Source organism: Mus caroli, chromosome 17 (genome assembly GCF_900094665.2).
Source record: "Mus caroli chromosome 17, CAROLI_EIJ_v1.1, whole genome shotgun sequence".
Classification (NCBI taxonomy): Eukaryota; Metazoa; Chordata; class Mammalia; order Rodentia; family Muridae; genus Mus; species Mus caroli.
In genome coordinates, this window is record NC_034586.1 from 87,237,457 (window position 1) to 87,248,723 (window position 11,267).

Here is an 11,267-nt window from a genome sequence, read left to right on the forward strand (position 1 = left end):
GTTCAAACCTCAGCTGGACTGAGGTTTGCAATTGAGCCTGAAATTGAGCCTGCAATTTCTCCACAATCCCTGATATAGAAATGGGCATCAGGTTGGAGATGGAGTGTTGAACAACCTTTTGCCTGTGCTACTTTATAGCCTGCTTCTGAATGCTGCCACAGATGAGAGATAGGGCCACTTCTCCAGACTGTAGCAGGCAGTAAGGAAAGGGTACAGTTCTGTATACATAACCTTTGGTTATCATCCATACTCCCAGGCAACTGCCCAGACTAGGAACATTCTCATGGTCTCTAATAGTAATATGAGCCACTGACATAGACACTGACCCCTATTGCTGCATGGCCATGGACATAGAAATGGTCTTGAGCTATAGTATGAGCTGGGACTTCAGCATGGACTCAGGTGGTAGAACTGGCTACTCACAACTGGCTATTCCTCTGCACTCTTGAACCTCCACTTCCATTTCTCCTCATAATGCTCAAACTATTCTTATCCTGCAGATGTTGGGCTTGACTTATAGTCCCTGAATAATCAATGCTTTAGTTATGTTTGTTAAGGAACAGATTTCCACTGTTCAATTGCTGATTCTCAAACAATAATAACAGCCCACAAAAATATCTCAAAGTTGTCAGATGGCTAATTTCTTAAGGAGGAAATGAGAGAATTGAAACAGGTTGACTCCATGATAAACTTAAAATTGGCAGTTCAGGAGAATAGACCTAGATCAGATCTCTGTTTCCTAGAACTGGGCAAGTCCAGGTAAGTCAATTACTAGAAAAATCCCAGGCCTTGAGCATCCAATCAGAAACTTCCCTACCATCAGAAGCTGCCCCACCACCTGGCCTCAGGCAAGGACAATGAGTCAGCAACACTTTTCATGCTTCTCCAGCAACGGTTTTTCAGTCCCCCCAAGCACCAGCAATGGTTCTATAATCTCTCCGATATAAATTTACCGAATTAAGATAAATGTCACCTACTCCTCCCTGGAGTTCTGCTAATGTGCTTTAAATTGGGCCTCTGAACTTACTTGGGAGATTCTATCTTGGTAAATGATATTACAGCAGCATGCTGGACTTCTGCAGAATAAAACACTCTTTGCTTTTGCATACTATTTGAATCTTTGGTATAATTCTTTGTGGAATCATGAACCTTTCCATCATCATGGTCATAAAAATAGGAGATTCAACGCAGACATGGTGATGGAGATGAAGATGAGAGTTCTACATCTTGATCCACAGGTATTAAAAGGGGACTGATGGCTCTTGTTTTCAAATGTCATTCTTTTAAAAGAGAAGTGCCTAACATCCAGCTTTGTTTTTTGTTTTGTTTTGTTTTTGTTTGTTTGTTTGTTTGTTTTTTGTTTTTTTTTCCGATGCACTCTGACTAAGCAGTGTTTTTAATTCAGAGAAATGTTTCTTTACTTTGGTCACATTCTATGAGTAGTCACTGGGTGTTGACAGTCCTGATACAGGTGTTCTTGACTTTGAAACCAGACATATTATGGCTCAGGCTTGAAGAGTCTGGATCCTTTCTCTTCTTTGACTTTGGGGTGGCTTTGTTATAACAGTGGCAGTGCTGCTCTTGAGTGCTCACGAGAAGCTTCTACTGTTCTTTTGCAGGTTCTAGAGGTAATTTGATGCACACTTGTAGAGGCTTTGTACTTTTTAAAGAGTTTCCCTTTTTTAAAAAAATAAGTGTAGGATTTTTTTGCTTCATAATTTAAAGGTTTCTGTATCTTAGACATCAACAGATCTTGGGTTTGAGGTTTACTCTTGAGTTATCCAGGGGCAACAATTGAAAGCAGTGTGGACATGTTTCTTGAAAAGTGCTGTTATCCTTATGTGTTGAACTAAAGGCCTAGAGGAGCTAAACGGCCTGGCTTGGGCAGCTTTCCACTAGGCCTAAAGGGACTCAATTAAGGTAGTACTCAAAATGTCTGTTGTTTATGAAAACCAGTCCAGGGTATTCTGCCACGGTAGCCCAGCCAATATATTTCAATGTTGAAAGACATACGAATGATATTTTACCCATTATTTCTCAACCAAATTCATAAAACTAAATATGAATATCATTTACAACCAAAATACTATGCTAAACATTTCATTTTCTCCTAATAATTTTGTCTGTTTCAAAGTATTTTTTGTTCAAACATGTAAGAGGAACTTCAGTAATTAATGTGTGATTTCTATGATTTCTTCAATGATTGATTGATTTGGCAGCATATGGAGAGGAGAAGGGGCTGAGTAGGATAACACTGGGCTGAACTCTATGTTCTACTACAGTATTCTTGGTGCTGAGAATTGGATACATCAGAAGGACTTTTCTGTGTTAAATGTCTGGGGGAAACTTGGCACAGTATGCTTTGGCCCTTTGTGTATCCTGATCATGCTGAATCAGGATCCTCTATACCTGTATGGATAAACAACTGCCACCTTGGTTCTCAGAATTAAGATGAGTGCCACAGTAGTCCTGAGAGTCCTGATCAAGAAGAAGATACAGCATGGTCTGAGGTGTGTTATTTTCTTCTGTATGAACTTGTATCAGATAATCTGCTGGTAGCTGCTTTGGACTTGAGCAAGAAGTTTCCTTGCCAATTGTGACAGGACATGAAGTCAGAAGCTGTAACTGTGTGACCTTACATGAGCTCTGGGGTTTTCCAACTACTATCAAACACTAAAAATCTATACATAATTTCCAAGTATACTACAAAATTACTTGGTAATCTGAATTAATGAAGTTTAAAACAATGGTGTCACAGTAGATAGTCTTTTGACTGAAAGATCCCATTGCCTTTGCCATTTAGACTGAAAGTTCACTAATCATTAACTCCATGATTGAACTAATTTTGGATAAGGGTATATCATGCTAAGTTTTTCTGTCCTGGACACTTTGAGAATATAGAATTATACAGATAAAATTGAATTGCATCCTTTCTCAATTGACAAATGAAGATAAATAATAATTTAAATAAGAGAAAAAAGTGATGGAGTATAATCTACTAGTTAGCAGCTAAATGGATAAAATACATAGAGTTCTTATTCCTGTACTCTTTTCCTATAGGAAATATTTTCATTCCAAATAAAGAAAATTTGTAGGAAGAGTCATTGCTTATACTCAGCTTAAGAGAAAAAAAATAAAATATTGACAGATGTGAATAGAGGAAAGCCTTCCATTTCTGATGGAAATTTGACTAAGATATTGCTACTCTATTTCCTGGAAAATGAATGACAGTGAACTTCTGTCTTAAGTCGTCACTGCTGTTAAGTGGTTCTAAAGCTCTCTAACCTTGTCAAAAGCATCACTCATCAGCAGCACCAGCAATGCAGACACTGATCTTGCTGGAGGTACAGCAAGGCCATGGCTTGAAGACTCTTGTGAGGTTAAAAGAAGAACTGCACAGCTTACTCTGCCTTTAATTTCACCTGTTATTTTGGTCTGATTCATATTTTCTAAAGAAAGTATTTGACCTAAAATATCACTATTAAAAATTGAAAGTCATTCTTTTTGTTTTAAAATGATACAACTAATAAAGATACCTATTTGTCAACACAGGATTTTCTTTTCATCAGAGATATTCTTCAATTACGGAGAAATTATATTATGAGCCATTGTTTGTCCAGTCATAGAGTAGTTCATTTTGATTAGATGCTTTCTCTGTTTATGCAACCAAAAGTATGAAGTGCTTTGCTTGAAAATGTTTTTACCTTGCTTTGATATCAGGTCTTCTTTCATGGTATGAAAATCTTTCACAATATTTAAGTCATTCTTTTCATGGCATGGTACATTCTAGAAAACAAAAATCTTAATTATTGTATTAATTTCCTGTTTAAAAGCTACACGTAATTTTCTTTCATTAGTTTTTATCTCAAATACCCTCCAAAGGATAGTTCTCAAGAGTCAACTTCTCCTTTTTTTTTCTTTTGACAAATATGAAAATTTATTACATGTGTTGTAATGGAAATAGGAATGAAATGATAAGTAGGTACTATTTAACACTCTTTTAAATATCCAAAATTGAGAACTGTGAAAGTGTCAAGTAATGGAAGTGATATTAACAAATGTGTTGTTCCTACACATTAAGCAATATTTTCAACACATCTGTTCAAAACAAATACAGGATACAAGACAAATATCAACAATAGGAATGCACAGAGTTGTAGAGTACAACATTATATGTTCATGAAAATTACTGGCCTATATTATGTAATTACAAATGACTTTTAGTAACATAAGGAATGAAGAAATAATTCCAGAAAATCTTGCAGATGGCAGCTTTTTTTGAGCACAAACTAAACTGCTATTTCCTGAGATTGGTCCTACTTAACTTTCAGGTTTTTAAATAGTAATCCTTTGTTTATATGGCAAGAATTTACTGCTTTGAACATTGTTACATTGTATTATTTCTCTCTCTCTCTCTCTCTCTCTTTGTGTGTATGTGTTTGTCTGTGTGTGTATGTGTGTGTGTGTGTATGTGTAATGAAAACACAAAGAGTAGTTACTTGTAATCTTTGTCTCCAAATCCCAGTTCCATGGAAACCCTAATTTCTAAGTTGATAGTATTTGGAGATAGACTTTTGAAAGGTAAATAAGTATTGAGAGTAAAGCTCTCATGTTTATCATTGGTTCCTCATGAGAAGTGATGCATGAGATTTCTTCTCCTCTGGTCTTTGTTATGTAAAAACACAAAAGACAGACAACTGGAAACCACACATGAGAGCTGTATAAAAGGTTCTGTTTGAAAGTGAATACATTTATATTTGAAATGGAAACTATGATATTGATTAAATATTGTCTAGCTTTGAATCCTCAAAAAAAGAAAGCTGATATCTTCTCTGTAGTCAAGATAATTGTATTAATCAGCACTAGGCCAGTAGCCTATGTGTAGGGACAATTAGCCATACAGTCTTCATTATGAATCATTGGGAATTTGCCTCGTATACAAAGATTGAATTGCTATTATTGTTACTTAATATAAAAATAAAATGAATAATAGTCAGATTATCTACTTGCTACAAAAATATTTTGAAAGTAAAATGAAAGTTTGAATGTATAGTTTACCATATGTATGACAGTACATTAGCTTTTGACACTGTATTTTATTCTCTTTGGTTTTAGAAAAGTCATATATTGACAATTAAATTTGTATTAAAACTGGTAAATATACTTATACTCCTTACAAGATAGTAGAAAAGCTAACTTAAGGTAGAAATATACTACTATTGTCTGCTAATGTACTTATATTGAAATCTTTGACCATGTGTATTTTATAAGGATAATAATTGCATTAGAGTGGAAGAGAAAGGGAAAATAAAATGAAAAGATAAAAATGGGATAGGTGAGACAAGATTAGGGGAAGGACAGAATGATCAAAGATAATTAGACTATGGAAGACAAAATAATGTAATAGATGATCAAAGGATTAAGGTCAGGCATGTATTTTTAAATCCTAGCTCTGGAATGTGGACAGCTAGGATATTGTTTTTTTTTTTTTTCAGATGTTATTTTCTTTGTTTTATGAATCCATTTTGTGAGTCCATTTGATCAGTATACAAAATTGAAAATAAAAATTTTATGTTAGTAAATTTAAGATATGTATTAAATAAGTTAATATGATAGCATGAAATATGTATTCAATAAAACAAGCGCTTAGAATATATACAGATTGATAAGCCATATAATATGGTAAGGAACAAAAATTATCACTAATTCTGTGTCAATCAGGTAAAAGAAAAAATAATCAAAGTTGCTTTAGATGTGGTTTAATTATTTACAGTCTATAAACAAGTAATACATGGAGACTTAGGAAGAAAAAGTATTGCTTTTGGCTGAAACTTATTAGTGAATATGAAGATTCATTTTTGAAACAGAAGCTGAAGAAGTAGGAAGATGTTTAAATAAAGAAGGTGAGGTGCTGACTCAAGGTATGGATGTGGTGGGGACAGAGTGACATGCTTCCTGCCCCTGTGACAAGTCCTTAGTTTGAGCTTCTCTAAGTGTTGATGGCTGTTGTAACCATAAGGCTTGTTTGTGTAATAATGTACATATTTTTACATTCCTCCAAGAAATGTCCTCCGTTACCATTAATGACTACATGACAATCATACAGCATGAGTCCAGGAGCTGAAGGTGTGGCTAATGCCTCAGCAAAATGGTAAATGCTGGGACCCTCGGTACAGCCCTGAGGCTATGGGAAAGAGCTCTAGATACAGTCTGAAAATATGTAAGTATTAACTATTCAAGAATATAATGATGAAGTACAAAATATGAGGGGCTTCATGAGTCTAAAAGAACAAAGGCAGCTATATAAATGATCCAGCTTCTCAGAAAGATTCAAGGGAGGCAGATACAAAGCAGGCAGACTCCTGACTTAGGTCAGCCTAGGACAGAGTGAGATTAAGCAGAAGTTTGGTAGAGATTGTAATTTCAAGGAAGAGTCCCTCCCAACTATCTTATCCTCTGTGCTTTACAAAGGCAGACAGATCTCTGAATTCTTTGGCCATGCTAAGGAAAAAAAATGTATGTTTGCTGCATTTTTTCATCCTTCTTGGTTATACAACACAACTAAATGATAAGGCACTATGGTTGAAGATATCACAAAGGTTGATTCTAGGATATAAGTTAAGTCAAGCCAGAGCTGGCTAGTTTGGATACATGTTCCTTGCTGGTTGGATTTAATGATGCAAGGAAGTACTTTAAAAGCAGATGCAGTTAGAGAGGAAGACATCGGAAAATTCCATGGCTACAAAAATGTAAATATAAATCTGATCATTTTCATATCTGTGAGATCATCTCAAAAAAGAATGAAAAATAGAAGTCCGAACATGTCAATTCAAAATTATATGGAACCAACTCTCTGTTTTATTGACTATTTTAATTATTTTCTTGGTTTCTTTTGTTTTGTTTTTGTTTTTGATTTCAGCTCTCCGTGTGATTACGTCTTTGATGTATTTACTTTTCTTGGATGTGTGGATGTGTTTATTCCTTTTTCTAGAGCTTTCAGATGTGGTTTTAACTTGGTAGTATGAGATCTGTCCAATTTTTGAGGTGGCCACTTATGGCTATATATTCATTTTCATTGACTACTAGAAACTCCTTAAATTATTTCTTTATTATGCCTTGATTCATGTTTCATTCACTGGAAAGTTATTCAGTTTTCATCAGTTTGTAAGCTTTCTTTCATTGTTCATATCAGTCTTTAATCAATGGTGATCTGAAAGTGTTCAGGGAAAGATTTCAATTTTCTTGTATCTACTGCGAGTTGAATTGTGTCCAAGTATATGGTTGATTTTGGAGAAAGTTCCATGAGGTGAAGACTGGAACATATAATTTTTTGTGTTTTGGTTAAATGTTCTATAAATTTCTGGTGGTACCTCTTTTTTAATAATGTATGTTAGGTCCAGTCTTTCTGTGTAGATTTTGTATTTTGAATTTTTCCACTATCAGTGTATAAGAGTAAGCATGTGATTTAAGCTATACTATTCTTTTTTTTTTTTTTTTTTTTTTATAAACTTGAATACTCTTGTATTTGGGTCATACACATTATGAGTTGAAATGTTATTTTGGTAATTTTTATGATTATTCAGTGTCCTTGAAATCTATGGTTTGAAATCTATTTTGCTACATAGTAAATGGATAGACCCATTTTACTTCATGGGTATATTGGCTTGCAATATCTTTTCCAACACTGATGTGTGGCTTTTTGTTGATGTTGAGGTATGCTTGATGGATAAAGCAGAATGATGGATCATAATTTTGTGTCTTCTTATTGGGGCACTGATATCAAGGGCCAATAATTGTTGATTCCTGTCGATTTGGTGATGGTGATGGTGATGGTGATGGTGTGTATGTGTGCTCCCCTACTTTTTATTTTGCTGGTGGGAAATTATTTTCTTATTTTCCTGGGGGCAATAAGTTTCCTGATTTTGGAATTTTCCTTCTGTTACCTCCTCAAGCGCTGGATTTATAAAAAGATATTGTTTAAATTTGACTCTATCATTGAATATCTTATTTTGTCCATCATGTCGGTTTAATGTTTTGCTGCATATTCTAATCTGGACTGGCATCTACAGTCTCTTAGTATCTGCAGAATATCAGAATGTCCAGGACATTTTGGTTTTCTGAGCCTCCTTTGAGAAGTCAGATATTATTTAATTGATTTGCCTGTATATGTTACTTGCTCTTTTTCCTTTGGAGCCTTTAATATTTTCTGTTTCATGTAGTTAATGTTTTGATTATTGTGTAGTAAAAGGACATTGTTTTCTGGCATAATCATTTTTTTTATGCTCTGTATAAAATTAGGCATCTCCTTTAAGTTAGGAAATTAATTTTCTATGTTTTGTTGAAACAATTCTTGGGGCTTTGATTTGGATATCTTATCCTTCTTCTACACACATTAGTCTTTGTTGTTGTTGTTGTTACATATTTTCTTTATTTAAATTTCAAATTTTATCCCCTTTTCTCTTTCTCCTCTGAAAATCCCCCTATCCCATACCCTGTCCTCTGACTCATTAACCCACCCACTCCTTCTTCCCTCTCCTGGCATTCCCCTACACTGGGGCCCTTCACAAGGCCAAAGGCCTCTCTTTTCATTGATGTTCCACAAAGCCATACTCTGCTACATATGTACTGGAGTCATGGGTACCTCCATGTGTACCCTTTGGTTGGTATTTTAGTCCTCAGGAGCTCTGGGAGTTCTGGTTGGTTCATATTGTGTTTGGTTCATATTGTTGTTCCTCCCATGGAGCTGAAAACACGTTCAGTTGCTTGGGTCCTTTCTCTAGCTCCTCCATTGGACACCCACTGCTCAGTCCAATGGATGGCTGTGTGCATTCACCTCTGTATTTGTCAGGCAGTAGCAGAGCCTCTCAAGAGACAGTTCTATCAGGCTTCTGTCAGCAAGCACTTGTTGGCATCCACAATAATGTCTGGGTTTGGTAACTATAATGGGATGGATCCAACACTGGGACAGTCACTGAATGGCCTTTCCTTCAGTTTCTGCTCCAAACATTGTTTCTGCATCTCCTCCCATGGGAATTTTCCTCCTCCTTCTAAGAAGGACCGAAGTACCCACACTGTGGTCTTCCTTTTTCTTGAGCTTCAACTGGTCTGTGAATTGCATCTTAAGTATTCTGAAATTCCAGGCTAATATCCACATATCATTGAGTTAATACCATGTGTGTTCTTTTGTTATCTCACTCAGGATGATATTTTCTAGTTCCATCCATTTGCCTAAGAACTTCATAAATTCACCATTTTTAATTGCTCAATAGAACTTCATTGTTTAAATGTACCATATTTTATGTATCTATTGCTCTGTTGAAAGACATTTGGGTTTTTTCCAGCTCCTGGCTATTATAAATAAGGCTGCTATGAACATAGTGGAGCATGTGTCCTTATTACATGTTGGAGCGTCTTCTGGGTATATGCCCAGAAGTGGTATAGCTGGGTCCTCAGGTAGTGGTATGTCCAATTTTCTGAGGAACTGCCAAACTGATTTCCAGAGTGGTGGTACCAGCTTGCATTGCCACCAGCAATCGAGGCGTATTCCATATTTTACACATCCTCGCCAGTACCTGCTGTCACCTGAGTTTTAGATGTTAGCCTTTCTGACTGGTATGAGGTAGAATCTCAGTATTGCTTTGATTTGCATTTCTTTGATGACTAAAGATGTGGAACATTTGTTTAGGTGCTTCTCAGTCATTTGTTATTCCTTGGTTGGGAACTCTTTGTTTATCTCTGTACCCCAATTTTTAATAGGGTTATTTGGTTCTCTGGAGTCTAACTTCTTGAGTTCTTTGTTTATATTGGTTATTAGCCACCAATCCGATGTAGATTTGGTAAAGATCAGGATACGAATTGAAAAGGAAGAAGTCAAAATATCACTACTTGCAGATGATATGATAGCATACTTTACTGACCCAAATAAGGCCACCAGAGAACTCTTAAATCTGATCAGCATCTTCAGTCAAGTGGCTGGATATAAAATTTACTCAAACAAATAAGTGACCTTCCTATACTCAAAGGATAAACAGACTGAGAAAGAAATTAAGGAAACAACACCTTTCACAATAGTCACAAATAATATAAAATATCTTGGTGTGATTCTAAGCAAGTGAAAGATCTGTATGAAAAAAAAATAAACCTTTAAGTCTCTGATGAAAGAAATCAAAGAAGTTTTCATAAGATGGAAAGATGCCCCATGCTCATAGATTGGTGGGATTTATATAGTAAGTGGCCATACTTCCAAAAGCAATCTACAGATTCAATGCAATCCTCATCAAAATTCCAAATCAATTCTTCATAGATTTAGAAAGAGCCATTTCCGAATTCCTCTGGAATAACAAAAAACCCAGGACAGTGAAAGCTATTCTCAACAATTAAAGAATTTCTGGGGGAATCAACATATCTGACCTGAAGCTGTACTACAGAGCAATTGTGACAAAAACTTCACGATATTGGTACAGTGACAGGCAGGTAAATCAATGGAATAGAGTTGAAGACCCAGAAATCAACCCACACACCTATGGTCACTTGATTTTTGACAATGGAGCTAAAACCCTCCAGTGGAAAAAAAAAGACAACTTTTCCAACAAATGATGCTGGTTCAACTGACAGTTAGAATGTAGAAGAATGCAAATCGATCCATTTTTATCTCCTTGTATAAAGCTCAAGTCCAAATGAATCAAGGACCTACACATAAAACCAGACACACTGAAACTAATAGAAAAGCAAGTAGGCAAGAGCCTTGAGCACATGGACAAAGGGGAAATTTTTCTGAACAGAAGATCAATAAATTATGCTCTAAGATCATAAATTGACAAATGGGACCTCATAAAATTGCACTGCTTCTGTAAGGCAAAGGGCACTGCAAATAGTACAAAATGGCAACACATTAGTCTTATGAGTCTTATTTATTGGTTTTTTGTTAATTACCAAATTTCCTGAATATTTTGTGTCAGGAGTGTTTTACATTAAACATTTTTAAAACAATGTTTCCATTTCTTCTGTTGTATTTTTAGTACCTGGGATTATTTCTCCCATCTCTGTTATCCTCTTAGAGAAGCTTGTCTCTGTAGTTCTTATTCAAATGCCTATATTTTTCATTTCCAGGATTTAATCATTTTGGGATTTCTTTATTGATTCTATTCCCAATGTCAGGTCTTTAACATTTATTTATTGTCTTGAAGATTGGTTATTTTTATATTCTTTAATGAATTTATTCATTTCCTCTTCAAATATCTCTATCATGTTCTTAAAGATATTTCAAA

The 11,267-nt window shown here is 35.3% G+C and overlaps 1 pseudogene; it reads right to left on the reverse strand.

Annotated features, from left to right (window-relative positions):
- Positions 1-1,367: 1,367 nt before the first annotated feature.
- LOC110312326 lies at positions 1,368-3,444 on the reverse strand (annotated as a pseudogene).
- Between the last annotated feature and the right edge of the window lie 7,823 nt (positions 3,445-11,267).